The 13,112-nt window shown below is 41.0% G+C and overlaps 1 protein-coding gene across 3 annotated transcripts in view; it reads left to right on the top strand.

The window, feature by feature from the left end:
- Positions 1 to 13,112, top strand: part of LOC120749537 (uncharacterized) — a 325,325-nt gene that overhangs the window by 92,916 nt on the left and 219,297 nt on the right. For 2 of the 3 annotated variants that reach the window (XR_009208605.1, XM_040057035.2), the window contains exon 3: positions 7,163 to 7,230. The gene's annotated coding sequence lies outside the window, so the exon portion shown is untranslated. Of the gene's footprint in view, positions 1 to 7,159; positions 7,231 to 13,112 lie in introns of all 3 variants that reach the window. The other variant, XM_040057036.2, reaches the window with a different exon arrangement.

The raw sequence follows: 13,112 nt of genomic DNA, 5'->3' as shown, positions 1-13,112 counted from the left end.
AATTCCAAAAAACCAACTGGCTCATGGGTCAGGCACAAAGGTTATAATCAATGGGGTGACATCAGTCTGGTTACCTGTCACTAGTGTGGTTCCACAGGGCTCCATCCTCAGCCCTGTGCTCTTCAACATCTCCATAAATTACTTGGATGCCAGATTGGAAGGGATACCATGGAACTCTACAAAACTGGGAGAAAGCGTTGCTCTGGAAGGCAGGAAGGCCCTGCAGAGAGATCTTGATCAATTAGAGGACTGGGCAATCACCAACTATGTGAAATTCAAGGCAAAGTGCTGGATTCTGCACGAGACAGGGGAACCCTGGATTTATGGACAGACTGGGGAATGAGATGCTGGAAAGCAGTGCTGTAGAAAGGGACCTGGTGTCCTGGCTGATGGAAAGTTGAACATGAGCCAGCAGTGCCCTGGCAGCCACGAGGGCCAGTTATGTCCTGGGGATCATCAGGCCCAGCATCACCAGCCAGGCAAGAGAAAGGATTGTCCTGCTCTGCTCTGCTCTGCTCTGCAGCAACCTCATCTTGAGATCTGGGACAGTTTTGTGTGCCACAAGATAAGAAAGTTGTTAATCTCATAGAGAGTGTCCAAAGGAGGCCACGAGGATGGTGAAGGGCTTTGAGATGAAGCCGTGTGAGGAGCAGCTGCGGTCACTTGGTCTGTTCAGCCTCAAGAAGAGGAGACTGAGGGGAGACCTCATTGCAGTTACAACTTCCTCTTGAGGGGAAGAGGAAAGGCAGACACTGGTTTCCTCCCTGTGATAAGAGGCAGGACCTGAGGGAATAGCCTGAAGTTGTGTTAAGGTAGGTTTAGGTTGGATATTAGAAAAAGGTCCTTCACCCAGAAAGTGGTTGGGAACTGGGACAGGTTGGCCAGGGAACTGAGCACAGCATCAAACTTGACAGTTCAAGGAGCATTTAGACTATGCTTTCAGGCACATGGTGAGATTCCTGGGGTGGTCCTGTGAGGGATCAGGACTTGATCATCCTTGTGGAGGCCTTCCAGCCTGGCCCATTCTGTGCTTTTCTGAAGTCTGTGTACAGGAGAATGGTGACATCAGCATAGTTTGAGCACTGATCACATCAAGTTTGCTGTGGGTGAGGACATGGGACTTTTTGTGCTCATCAAGTGTATTTTAAGGGATAGGTGCCCCACCACAGTTGAATTGCAGCTCATGACATAGTGCCGCTTGACTTTCCTGGTTAGCCCCCAGGAGATTACAGCGGAGTTATTTGGCTTCCATGCCATGCCATGCAAAGTGTGCAGGTGCTAGAATCTTTGCCTCCCCACAACACTTTAGGGTTTCACTATCAGTCCCTTGAACACCTCCACACAAGTGTAGATGGTTTGTCATATGTGTTGATTTTGCTGGGAGCCAAACTGAGACTGGCTTTCAGATTTAACAGTTTTGGATGACTCACTCTTTCAGAGAAGCAGCTGCAGGGTATTCAGGAGTAGGCCAAAAATGGCAATCCAGTGACAAATGTCATCATGGAGCTAACAGGAATTACTAAATATGGTGCAGCACCTGACAGGTGAATAGATATGGTGAGCCAATAACATCAAAATACTTGGACATGTTCCCACAACTCCTAGTATTCCTAGCAAAAGAAAAAAAGATCTGACCTTAGGACTTCATAGGTAAATAATTGCCCTGTTGCATTTGGAACCAAGTTTAAGTATGTATGTTCTTGGCATTACCTAAAGTATTTTAATCTTTAATTTTGAGCTTTGGACTTTTGTGTCCTTAATAGTAAAGTATTGTTTAGAGGTGGCACTCTGGACTTCAGCAGAGATGTGCCAGGTGCTGGAGTGTCCTGTCAGTGCATAAATTGCTGAAAGGAAAGGCCTTTGCTATTTGTTTAGAATGTGAACTAATGTGGCCAACTTACTTGCCTGCCTGCCACCCTGTAATTTCTGTTACCTCTACTGTGCTGCACAGGAATGGAACTAAAAAACAGGCACAGAACTTCTTCAGCCAGATTTTTAAAAAAATAAAGAGTAAAATTCAAAAGTTTTATTTTTTTCATTGTTTAGGTTCTGCTGTCCTTAAAGGCCTTCTTCTTAGGAGTATCTGTGGTGTAGTGCAAAGATTTCTTGGCTGGATACATGAGAAGACATTAGATCTTCCATTTGGCTGGTGACACAAGGTTATGCAGGATCCACTGGAATAAATCTGATTTGTAGCCTGTTTGCCATGTTTACTGAGTAGCCCCAAGTTCTCAGTGAACTGAGTTAATCTCTAGTTTAGTTGTGGAATTTTCTTTTCCTAACAGACCTATGCTACAAAACCCCAAAATTTTGCAAAGTCATGCCTTCCTAAGAGGTAAAGGTCATGTTTTGATATACTGCGATAGAGGCTCCAGCTGGAAGACAGGGCAACAATTTACTCTGTCTTACACAGACTTTAAATAACATAGATGATGGTATCCAGGTAAGTGCACACAGAGAAGAGTGGACAAATTTTCCAGTATGATCAGAAAGCCTCCATGATTTGAAGCCCATTGAGACAGAGATTTGATCTCCAATCCTGTCCTCTCTCTTCTCCTTTCTCCCTTAACTGCTTCTCACATGTCTGGAGATAAGGGATACCCCGTGAGGGCTGTTTAATCCACACCAAGAATTCATCTAGAAACTGAAGCCTGAGTTTGTCAGTGTAAAATATAACTGGGTTAAAAGCAATCCAGGGGATTTATGGGAAGAAGATGGCTGACAGCCTATTATGCCCTGTGTTGTGGCTGTAACCTCCTCATTGTGTGGTCTCCAAACTTCCAGAAGTGAGGAGGACATATGAGAACAAAGTATGATTGTGTGCCTTCTCTCTCCTTCCACTCCCACCCAGTATCTGCTAGTGGCTGTCCTCAGAAAAAAAATATTGTTCTGGGAAGTCCTGTTGATGTGACCTGGTATGTATGAATTTTTTGGCAGTCCTAAGCAGAGTGCTAAGGAGTGCAAGCAGCGCTGAAAGTAAATAGTCTTTTCTCCCTCAGAAACTGTCTCTGTCTTTAAGGTTTGTGGAAAAAATGTTGGGTTTTCTTTGCTGTATTTTTCTTCTTTTGTAGAGAGTATCCTTCCAGTACCAGATTAGCCTCTTTCCTAGACTCAGGTGAATTTTTCTTTGATTCAGTTCCTACTGCATGACACAAAGGACTGCAGCTACTCTAAGGCAGGTAGCAAAAACATCCATTTAAGATTCCTGTATTTTAGGACTTGGTATTTAAGACACTCATATAGGCATATGGATAGAGACTTATTTGTAAAGAGAATAATTTGTCTAAACCTGTTTGGAAAAAAAAGATTTATATTGATATTTTCATCTAATATGAACATAAATCTCAATGATCTACTAAATTATATACTGAATATTTCTAAAGCTTTCTAAGACAGAACCTTTTACAGACTGTGTGAAATTCTATTACTATAACTGGGTTGAATCTTTTCCTTTCTTCTTTCTAATTGCATAACATCATCTCTTGAAATGGTGTTTTAAACAAAAGGCAGACTTTAAAGCAATGTGGGCTTTCCCCCAACACCTACACTAATATCTAAAAATACTCTTAAAATTATTCAAGAAGGAAGCTTTTTAGGGTGAAATTCCTCAGATACATTGTGTTTTGCTTTTCCAGGACTGAGTCAGTTTTTTATTCACTGTAATACATTTGGTTTGTGAACATCACTTCCATTTCTACATTTGTGGAGCAAAGCAAAAAGATGCCTGCTTGTGATTTGATCGATATAATGGCTTTAATCCTATACTTTGGGCAGGGAGTATGTTTGATCATAAGAGCTGGAAGGCATACTCTATTCAATCCATGAAAAGTCAAAAAATATAATAGTTAAGTTCCTGCTAATTAAGTAAGTCATGACTGACCAAGAATCATCCATGGTAATCTGTGATGGTACCATGAAAAATGCATTGTAATTAGGTAGCACAGCTTGAATATGAATTAGCATTATTCAACAGATGCATGCCTCTTTGTTCCTCTTTGTTTGATACTTGGTTCCAAGTATCAAAGAGTTTTTCCTTGAAACGGAAAATTAAGTTATTACCACAACAACAACAACAACAACAACATTTACACATATCTCGAAAATTTCATTATTAAAGAAATAAATATTTTTATTTTATTTATTATTCACTTTTCAAATCTTCTTTTAAGGAAGACTAATATGCAGTTCCAGAGAAAATACTAAATTTTAGGAAAGAATGTTTAAAACAATAAGGTTTTTCCTTAGGAAAAGGACAGTTGCCTGTCCTTTTCTCTCTTCCATATGGGAGAAAATGAAAATATGAAAATATCTGACTGCATATGAAATTACTTCATCTTCAGCCCACATCCCTCCTGAAACTATAAGCTCTGTCATGGTGCTACAGACAACATGATGAAAATTACATGCCTTGTATGCAAGTACTAGTGCTTGCAGTAATGATGAGGATCCTTTCATAGGTACAATATGCTTGTCTAGTCTGTCTAAATGCCCTTTGTTACTCTTATATTCCCTGCCCCTGTAAAGTTGTACAAATTGGTTTATACTGGTAGTTTTGCAAATACCCATTTGTTCAAAAGTTCACTTCAGTTAAGGAGATAATTCCTATGTCAGAATTTTGTTTTCCTCACTTCCTGGTTGGGATGTAAATGTTGGCAGTAGTGGTGTATGTATGGTGCACAGTTGTGTGCCTGTATTAGCATGGGGGATGAACCTGCAGAGGTGAGCAGAGAATGCAGGAGACTCAACATCCACACTAACACCCTCTTAAAGATGCACTTCCACCCTGCTGAATGAGAGCTCACTAGCAATGGAGCATGCTCAGGGCACCCCAGTTTAGTTTCATCCCAAATGAACACAGTCTCTGTGCTCTGAGATTGCCCTGCAGTGAAAAGCAAAATGACATAATGGGGAATGCTCAGGGGAGTCTCTTCAAAAGCACACTCCTGTCCTCAGCTAAAATACCAGTGGAGCTGTGATTTTCAAACTGAGGTAGAGGATTAGTCACCCCAAGGGCTGGCTGTACTCAGACACCTGGAAAAATGTATTTCTCAACAGTGATAGACTGCTGCATCATTCATTTGCTGAGCTGGAACATAAAGCCTGTATTTTGAATTATATGGACGAGTCCAAGATTTTGGTTAAAACCTTTTAGGTCTTAATACACCACTGAAGTGTAAGACCCAGAGAAGTTTCATTAAACACAATCTCTTCTGCTTCAGCTTCCAGCCATATCCTGACACGTTTAATAGGAAAGCTAACTATCCTACCCTGCAGCAGAGGCTTGAAGCCCTGGAGATAATGTGGCACAGAGCTGCAAAAAATATGTTTTCTACACACCATTCCAGTCCAGGCATGGCACTGGGAGAGGGCTTGCATTTCTTCGTACTTTATAACTTTGTATAGGGCCAGGTGGGTTATGTGCTCTGCCTGCTGGCTTTCACTGGGAGTTAGAACTCCATCTCTCTGCTGTTCCTTGAGTTGAAAAGCTCATTTTCATTTCATAACTACAGCTCTCCAACCTCCTGCTGACTCAGCCTTTCCTCCTGCAGTACGAAATGTCGTGTGGACACAGTCATTTTCATATATCCTTGTTCAGACTTCATTATAATTTATTATTAGCTGTATTAAGTCTCTCATACATCTCGAGCAGCTTACCTATCAGTATGGTGGCTGCATGAGCAGCTGAGAAAGTGTGTCAGTAATTTCTTTCTCTCATCTTCTTAATATCATATATTACAATTTTTGCAATTCCTTCTTGGCACCCACATTTTTTCATTAGCAACATACTGTTCACACCTCTTTTCTTGCTACCTACCGTAATCAGAGAAATGAGGAGCTAATCACTTATCTGTGCACCGTAGTAGAAATGAGTAAAATGATCACAGTTTGGGAACTGCTGTTACATACACATGTAAGTGATGCATAACATAGTAATACTGATAGAAACAAGATATTCCTGGAGAAAAATCACTTGTGGTTGCTCTGAATAAACTACAAGTTGTCTATTGTGTTCCAACTGTGACATAAACCTACTTTTTATTGAATAAGTAGTTTATTTTTTTAAGCCCTAACTCTGGTATAAGTTGCACAATTTTAAACAAATGCTTGATTTAAAAAAGATTTTTAGACTTGGATTCCTTGTAATATTATGGAATTTTGGGCATGGATTTTTCTTTTAAAACAGCATATTGCTCAAAGAGGGTTCAATCTTTGCAGCACTTCCGGCTGAAATATTTTCTACATGGAATTCCTAATTCGGCCACTATAAAGCTCTGAGCTCAGCAATCATAAAAGTTCATAATGTTCAAAATTCAAACTGAAAAATTATATTAACTTCAGTAGAATATAGGAGTGTGTCTATTATTTTGAACATTATTTTGAGGTTAGTAGGTATTCAGAATATGTTCTTTGTTTTGGCTGTATAGAATACCTTCTCATAAACCATGAAAGGCAGTCTAAAGTGTTTTCTCAGCAAGGTTGTCTCAGCAAGTTAAGAGCAAAGAGCTTGAGTCTTCCAGGTGCTCTGCCTCTTAGATGATGTGTTTCAGTTCTTTCACCTCTACAGAGCGCCCAGCAGCAGAGCCTCTCCTGGTTCAGTGGGCTTGTGCTGGTTTTGCATTGATTGACATTTAGTCAATGTCAATGGTGAGAAGAAGCCACCCACAGAAGTGATTTTTCTTTTTTTTTTTGCAGCTGTAAGATGTTGGGAGCCAGGTCCTGGAAGTGCTCATCACACACTTCAAGATAGCCTTTTCTTTCAGGACCTGGTGTATTTTGTACCTCTTCACAAATAGTGAAAATATAAAAATCTCTATCAATAAAAGCCTGTCCGTCTAGGTCCTATTTTTATTTTAGCCCGTCCTTGCAAGTCCTGTCTAGTTTCAAAATTGCCTCTACTGTAGAGATCCTTTCCCTGAGTTATGTATCATTTCTCATCTTCCTCTCTGATTAGTGATTACTTACCCCTGAATACAACACCTCTAAGTGGTGGCTTTAAGATGGCTCCAAAGGCTGGGAAAAAATAATCCTGAAATAATAAGCCTGACATAAACAATATGTCTGACACCAGAGAAACAGTTATTTTTGAGGTGTTTAAACAGAGATTTCCACATTAAGGTCCTTTTTCAGTTCATTCCTTAATTTTCTGTTTGGTTTTCAGCAGATCTGAATTACAATTAGATGGCTCTACCTACATCTTCCAGCACAACTGGCTGTCAACTTTCTTGAAAGGTAAGCTCTATGTTAATAAGTGCATTTGTTTATACATCCCAAATGATCTGTTTGGTAGAAACTCTGAATATGCTACAGAGCTTCACCTAAAGAAATCTAAGCACACTTGGAGGTTGGCCACAAAAGGGTGGAGATTCTAAGTACAATATAACAACTTAGTCACTTGCATGACTTGTAATTAATTTTTCTCTACCATTTTATGTGTGGTGAATAATAAGACTGCAGATATCTGTGTTTGTTCTCAAAAAGTAACCTGGCAAGCGCACATACAACTTTGCAGGGGAACCTCCTCTGGATCCTGAATGAAAATACCCCTATGGAAAGTGTGGAGGGAGCAGTCAGGCAGGTCCTGGGCACATGAACCCCCATTGCTTATCGTAATAGCACATGGTCTGGGCATCTCACTAATGTCCCTTTGAAAGGTTGAACTGTGGAATTAAGTTGGGGAAAGCTTTACTCCATGCTATAATTCACTTTCCTGCCATGCAGGAGAGATGACCCAATGATCCTGTGTGGTAGCAGGATCAGTGCCCCAGTCAGGAGCCTGGGCAGTGACATCCCATTGTGCTCGGTCTTGGAGAGGCATACATGGAGAAGCTGATGGCTTTTCCACACTTCGTGACTTATTTGGCAGAAGATTTATTTCTTGCTTTGCTTCTCTCAGGAAAACACTGCATCATGTATTATGGAAACATCAAGGATACTGTCTTGCCTGTGCTGTTTAGTAAATGACATAGTGCTTCTTGATAGAATATAGATGTCAACATGACTATTGAAAATGTCCAAGGATGTCATGAGTCCTTGCATGCAGGGGAGAGATGGCATGCTATTAATGATCCTTTCTTCCACAAGCAAATTCCAGTCATGTTATATAAAGTTTGGACAGAAATAAAAATAGCCCTTCATTAGAAGCAGCCTTGTCTGCTGTACCTATGGCATACTAGACTTATTTAAATAACATTGTGAATTCTTGGGGAAAACAGAGATGCAGCTATTAGTTCTGCTGTAGTGTGGCAAGGACTTTGCTGCTGTGAATAATAACAGCCATGTTGATGGGTAGGTCTAAATTAAAAGTGAAAGAGGTTATTCATTCATTGCAAAAATCCATCTTAATGTGAAGATGAAGGCATTTGGGAGTTTTTTTTCATTTTATTTTTGCTTTTAAGCCTATGTTCTATTCAGGGCCATGTCAAAGTTGGAAAGTTGTTAATGTGATGACAGATCAGCAAAGTTTTAAATGATTTGAGTTCCTTTTTCATTCTCCTCCACTAGGCAATTACAAAGTCAGTGGGGATTTTCCTTGGTGCAAAGTGCCGTATCTGATGTCTAAAACAAAGTGGTGACCCTTTTCTTCTTTTTATTTGCATGTATTGGTCAACATTAATCAAAGTGTTTCCTTGCTGGAACATCTGAAGTCCTTACCTGTTTGGAATTAGGAAATATCCTTGGTATTTGAGAATGTTAACCAGTGACAAGCATCAACTGATACAGGGACTTAGGGGAGTATAAACAGTGTATTTGAATGGGCAGAGATTGGTGGTGAATGCGGGTCAGTGGGACAAATTGCCTGAGCTGTTCTGAGTGCTTTGGATGGTTTCATGGCTTCAGGGACTCTGTGATACCAATGCTCAGTGTACTCCTTGTGGCCCACGTATGTTTTACTGATGGAAGCTGGAATTCACCCCTGCCCGTGGCCGCAGGAACGGCTGTGCTTAAAAAATGTTTCTCAGTTTGCTACTGTCAGAAGGTGTAACAGTCACTGAGCCACTCTGTCAAAATGTAGTCGTAGGACTGACTGTAGGTATAAAGTGGGAGGGTGCAAGAAAGAAGAAAAGAATTTACTTCCATCTTGAATTATGTATAAAGTAATTTAATGAAGCCAAGTTGCAGAACTGGCTGGTTTGTGTGCCGGAAGATATTAATCCAGGCACGAATAATGGAGAATGGGTACTGAAATAGCCTTGAAACTAGGCTCTATAAAAAGGTCCTTTTTTTTTTTTTTTTTTTTTTTTTTTTTCCCCCTCCCCCCTCTCCTTTGGAAAAAAGTATTTTTTTTCTCTGCTATATGGAAATACAAAAATGTGTGTTCAGTGGTCCTGATACATATACTTTGCTTTTGTTGATGTCTGTTCCTGAGGAGGGGAATATGAATTTTGAACCCATTTTGAACTTTGTGTGTTGGTAATTTACTCAAGAAGGTGAACTGTTAAAAAGCTTTCATCTTCCATTATTATGGGCCCTTCAAGCCAGGAGTCTTCACAGCAGCATGCTGAGAATGTCAGAAGGAATCTGTCCTTTAGTCCTTCCCCTGGATAAATAGCTACGGTGTTCAGGAAAATGCAATCTGAAGTCTGGCTAAGGAAATGAAAAAGCAAACAAGCAGGAGCTTTATTTTTAAGGAGGAATGGTGCTTGGAACACTTAAGGATCTGCAACAGAAAAGAGAAATAAGGCTAATAAGTGGTAAGATTAGGCATCAGCATTCAATTAAAAACAAAGCTGAAGTTCAATAAATGTAATCCTAATATGTCAAGAAGAACAAATACTTGGGACTTAGTTGTAGCTGGATTCAGGAGCAGAATTTCAGCTTTGAATTAGAAGGTCAATTATCAATATGAAGCATATGTAAATAAAATATTTTTCTCTTAAGAAAAATTACCAGTACTTTATTGCTGTGAGGTGCAGTATTAAGTCTTCCCATCTGAAGATAAGGCCAGACTAGGTAGAACCAGGCCAGTATTTCTAATGGGCAGAAACATTTCTTGGCACTCTTGGAGTTTTATCTTCACATTTTTATTCTTACAGAAGAAAGTAAGTGAAATATAATTTCTCTGTACAAGGCAGTGATTCTGAAGGAGGGAAGTGAAGAAACAGTGCAGGCAGCTACAAGCGACTGTGAGACCACCAAAACATTTAACATTGTCTGTAAATTCAGGTTAAAAGATTGGTGCATAGTGGTGTGGACAGGTTGGGGCAGAATGGAGTGCATGCTGCTTTGAAAGTCAAAGATGCAGTGAGAGCACTGCCAACTTATGTTAGTTAGATACAACATATATTACTGAGTGTGTCTTGCCCTTCCTTTGCTTCATCCCTTCATCCTGTGTTTGTTAAAAGCCTTTGCTGCCTGAAAGTTGATCTGTGTGCAGAATCACAGAAGGAAGAAGTAGGCTTAAAAGCTCTCCAGTAGGAAAAAAGTTTCAGGACTGATGAGAAATGCGGGATGATGTAATACTTTGGTGAGTTCAGACCTAGTGCAACACCTTCCATCCTGTCAAACACAAGGACAGTGATGTTTCCCCAGAGTGTGTCAGGGGGGACCTGTAAGCAAGACAGCAGCAGTAGGAATGCTCTGTGGGACACAACTGCAAATCAAAGGAAAATCTCTGCCATGTGTTGTGACTTTGCACGTGTTAGGAATGTCTCTTTCTGTCCTACATCTTTGCCCTCCCTCTTGCACACGAGCCCAGGATCACGCCGCTGCCCTGACTGAGGGGTTATTACCTCTACTGAGTCACAGCCATGCTAACAGCAGGCCTGAGATCCGAGGGCAAACCATGGTAGATGCTTGGGAATACAAACAAGAAAAGTTTGGGGGTCTTTCCTGGATCAAATCAATTTCCAAGAAGTTGATATGAATCCATTTATACCTACCTTATATACATGCATTTCACCATTTGTATTTTTGAAATATTGGCACGGAATTTTTGGCCAGGAAAAGATTAATAAAGGAATTCCATGAATGTGTCTTAACTGTTATTCTGTAAGAGGCCTGTACTTTAGCCTGGTAATTGCTCAGATGTTAAAGGCCACAATAGCTGAAACAATAAATTTCTGCCATAATTCTGGATTGACTGACTAGATAAATCACGTGGTACTGTTTCTTCTCCAGAATTAGATGTCTTCCAGGTCCACAGACAGTTTTTTCAAATAGTGCATCAACATTTCTGCCATAAATAGTCATAAAAATGTCAGCAAGGATATGGAAAATATTTTTTACTTCTCATGGCCATTCCTGTGATTAAATATTGTTTGCAAATTAAACTGTAGAGTTGTTGTGGTGTTTTAAATTACAGGCAACCAGTTCCAGTATATTTTAAAAGGCTGGAAGGGATTAAAAAAAAAAAAAAAAAAAAAAAAAAAAAAAAAAAAAAAAGAGTTATAGCTTTCCCTTTAAGTGATTACATAGAAATCTGTGTTTCTAGAGGTAAAGCAGTTTATTTCTGTGGTGTGTGAGATTTAGCTGACATATGTGGGACATGCATGTGAATGCCTGCACAGCCATTGATTGTGACACCACTGCAGAGACAAAATAATCCAATGACAGCTAGGTATCTCGAAACAAGAGTCTCAAAGATGAGGCTTTGATACCAGTGACAGAAGGATGTCAATGGATTCTAAGTAGTCCCACAAGACTTGTCAGATGTGCCACATTAAAATTAAAATTTAGTGAATGAGGATAAAACTTTAATGAAGCTTCAATGCCCTGACCTAGATAAAGTTGTTAATTTTTGATTTATAACTGAGTAGAGAATTTTAATCTGCATTAAAAAGAGAAATCTTTCCACTCCTGTGAAAATAAGAATCTTCCTTAAATACTGAGAATCTAAGACCAAACTCTTGTAACAGCGGCACCAAGCTCATTGCACCTCAACACTGAGTTCAAAATCTGGCATATCCTCTGGACTCTCCCATTCAAAACTTGGCTGTTTGGTTTCTCTCTTTCTCTGCCCAAAACTGATTGTGAATAGATGCTGTTTTGGATGCCCAGCAACTGCTGTGATTCTTGGGATTCTTGCTTGCTTATATGAAGACTGAGTTTTCCTTCAGCTCTTGCTTCTCTTCTGCTGTTGTCTCCTACAATATCACCTTGGGGAGGTCCCTTTACCTGCAGATATCCCCTGACCTAATTAATGGCCTGCCAGATACCCACCAAGCATTCCAAGTTTTGCAAAATCCCACATGCCTCCGCCTAATCCAATGGATTCTGTTTAAACAGCGTCTTGCTCTAGACCAGAGTGAGTCGTTCTCGTTTCCTCACAGGGCGGAGCCGCGGCTGGGTCGCTGCCCGGAGCTCCGGGAGAGCTCGGCCGGGGCACACGGGGCGGCAGGAGCGGGACAGCTAAAGAGCTCCATTGCCCTCTAGTGACAGCCTCCTAATTAGCTGCTGTCCCCCTCACCTGCCCAAGTCCTGCCAGATGTTGCCCCCAGGTGTCCCCCTCACCTGTCCGTCCTGCCAGATGTTGCCTCCAGGTGTCCCACTCACCTGTCCGTCCTGCCAGATGTTGCCCCCAGGTGTCCCCCTCACCTGCCCAAGTCCTGCTAGATGTTGCCCCCAGGTGTCCCACTCACCTGCCCAAGTCCTGCCAGATGTTGCCCCCAGGTGTCCCCCTCACCTGCCCAAGTCCTGCCAGATGTTGCCTCCAGGTGTCCCACTCACCTGCCCAAGTCCTGCCAGATGTTGCCTCCACTGGATTTCTACACATCCAGGCAGGGGCAACGCAGCAGTGAAGAGTAGAGACCTTCTTCTGGAAATGGGCGCCGGGAGTCCCTAGGATGAGGTGTGGTTGCGTGGAGACACTGAAAAAAAACCTCTGCCCCGTCTTAAGTATTGTGTTATTGCTTTCCAGACCAAAGAAGCGTTGATTTCCTACCTGCCAACATCACACATTCAGGCCGCCAGGAGGAAGGGAATTTGCTTCATCCTGCCATTAATGCATATTTTTGAAAGCAAAAGTGAGCTTCCCGTTAAAGCCCATCACAGCAGCTACAATTCTCACCTACAGAATTATAGATAAGAACTGAAAATGTTTTCAGACTTTGGCAGTATGGCAAATAACAACTCTTTTTTCTTTATGCTAATAAAAAGTGAGGCAGTTGCATCTG

This window comes from Hirundo rustica, chromosome 2 (assembly GCF_015227805.2).
Source record: "Hirundo rustica isolate bHirRus1 chromosome 2, bHirRus1.pri.v3, whole genome shotgun sequence".
Lineage (NCBI taxonomy): Eukaryota > Metazoa > Chordata > Aves > Passeriformes > Hirundinidae > Hirundo > Hirundo rustica.
Note: the sequence above shows the minus strand (reverse complement) of the source record. Positions and strands in the feature narration are given on the sequence as shown.